Raw genomic sequence first — 2,213 nt, forward strand, 5'->3', positions numbered from 1 at the left:
AGAAAACAAAAATAGCAAGTAGATAATCACACTTTGAATAGATCATCTAAAAGATTACCCTGGAATTCAACATAAAAATGAGAGAAAATATGCAAAGCAAGAAAGGAGGGGGAGATAAAGGGGGGGTCTCAACGACCGGAGGAGGAATAGGTACGGGTGAAGATGGCGGCAGCCCAGCGCGTGAACTGCATCCTGGAGGTTTCCTGTGGCCAGGCGGAAAGCAGCGAGAAGCCCAATGCTGAGGACATGACGTCCAAAGATTACTACTTCGACTCTTACACCCACTTTGGCATCCATTAGGAGATGCTGAAGGATGAGGTGTGCACCCTCACCTACCGTAACTCCATGTTTCACAACCGGCACCTCTTCAAGGACAAGGTGGTGCTGGACGTAGGCTCGGGCACAGGGATCCTCTGCATGTTTGCTGCCAAGGCTGGGGCCCATAAGGTTATCAGGATCGAGTGTTCCAGAATCTCTGATTATGCGGTGAAGATCGTCAAAGCCAACAAGTTAGACCATGTGGTGACCATCATCAAGGGGAAGGTGGAGGAAGTGGAGCTGCCGGTGGAAAAGGTGGACATCATCATCATTGAGTGAATGGGCTACTGCCTTTTCTACGAGTCCATGCTCAGCACCGTGCTATATGCCCGAGACAAGTGGCTGGCGCCTGATGGCCTCATCTTCCCAGACCGAGCCACACTGTATGTAACAGCTATTGAGGACCAACAGTACAAAGACTACAAGATCCACTGGTGGGAGAACGTGTACGGCTTTGATATGTCCTGCATCAAAGATGTGGCCATCAAGCCCCTAGTGGACGTGGTGGACCCCAAGCAGCTGGTCACTAATGCCTGCCTCATAAAGGAGGTGGACATCTACACTGTCAAGGTGGAAGGCCTGACCTTCACTTCTCTCGTCTGTCTGCAAGTGAAGCGGAATGACTACGTGCACGCCCTGGTGGCTTACTTCAACATCGAGTTCACCCGCTGCCACAAGAGGACCGGCTTCTCTACCAGCCCCGAGCCCCCATACACACACTGGAAGGAGACATTGTTCTACATGGAGGACTACCTGACAGTGAAGACTGGCGAGGAGATCTTTGGCACCATAGGCATGCGGCCCAATGCCAAGAACAATCGGGACCTGGACTTTACCATTGACCTGGACTTCAAGGGCCAGCTGTGTGAGCTGTCCTGCTCCATTGACTACCGGATGCGCTGAGGCGGCCCTGCTCTCCAGGCGGCCCTGCAGGGCCCAGGGGCTGTGGTGTTCGGTTTCTGGGCTTACTCTTCCTCTCCCTCCCTCCCACAGAAGGAGGTTTGGGGGTCTGGGCTGGGGGGATGGGGTAGGGGGCACATCGTGACTGTGTTTTTCATAACTTATGTTTTTATATGGTTGCATTTACGCCAATAAATCCTCAGCTGGGAAAAAAAAAAAAAAGAAAGAAAGGAGGGCGAAGTGCAATAGCCTACACCGTCAGGATTAGCTGTCAGCTTGGAGAGGCTCCCTAGTACAATGAAAGGATGAATGGGAGACTTCCTGCAGTCACATTCCAGGAACAGACTCCTGCAGTCCTGGCAATGGGAGAGCCCTTAGGCCCTGCCCAGAAACCATGTGAGAGTATAGCTCCAGAGATGGAGCTCTTGCTGGATCCCAACACTAAGTCCTAAGCAGCTACACCAAGGCATTATATTAAGCCGAGCTCCCACCAGACTTAAGCCTGCCTGGGGGTCCCACACCCCCAAATTTTCATATATCTGGAGCCCCACTGACATCCCCTACCTGTGCTATCATGTTGGCTAGATGCCACTACCTGGCTTAAGTGTGAGACATTGACAATGACCTCACTGTCCTACACAGGAAAGTCACTGGAAATTCCCTCCTACCTGAGGACAAACTCTCCAGCCTATTGCTACCACCATGATAGGATCCTGTTACCAATGCCAAAGGATGAGGGAGAGACGCACTCACCAGCCACCTGCACACAGCTGCTGCTGCTGCAAGCAACTCTCCCCTTCCTGGTAGCAGAACTGCAGTGTAGCTGCTGCCACATTCCCCTAACCATTCTGCCAGAGTCTCAGAGACCACCCTACCCAGCCTGCCAGAGCCAGAATCTGCACTCATGACTAGGAGGCCTGAACATGCCTGCCTAACCCAGTTGTACTCCAACCCAGTGCCTTAGCATGTCATCCAAGGGTGCAACAACAACCCAG

At 52.4% G+C, this 2,213-nt stretch overlaps 1 pseudogene across 1 annotated transcript; it reads left to right on the plus strand.

The window, feature by feature from the left end:
- Positions 1–160: 160 nt before the first annotated feature.
- On the plus strand, positions 161–1,326 carry LOC100941623 (annotated as a pseudogene). Its single transcript, XR_154616.3, has one exon. The product of XR_154616.3 is annotated as a protein arginine N-methyltransferase 1 pseudogene (transcript).
- Positions 1,327–2,213: the final 887 nt, after the last annotated feature.

This window comes from Otolemur garnettii, unplaced genomic scaffold (genome assembly GCF_000181295.1).
Source record: "Otolemur garnettii isolate 467f Iridium unplaced genomic scaffold, OtoGar3 scaffold00163, whole genome shotgun sequence".
Lineage (NCBI taxonomy): Eukaryota > Metazoa > Chordata > Mammalia > Primates > Galagidae > Otolemur > Otolemur garnettii.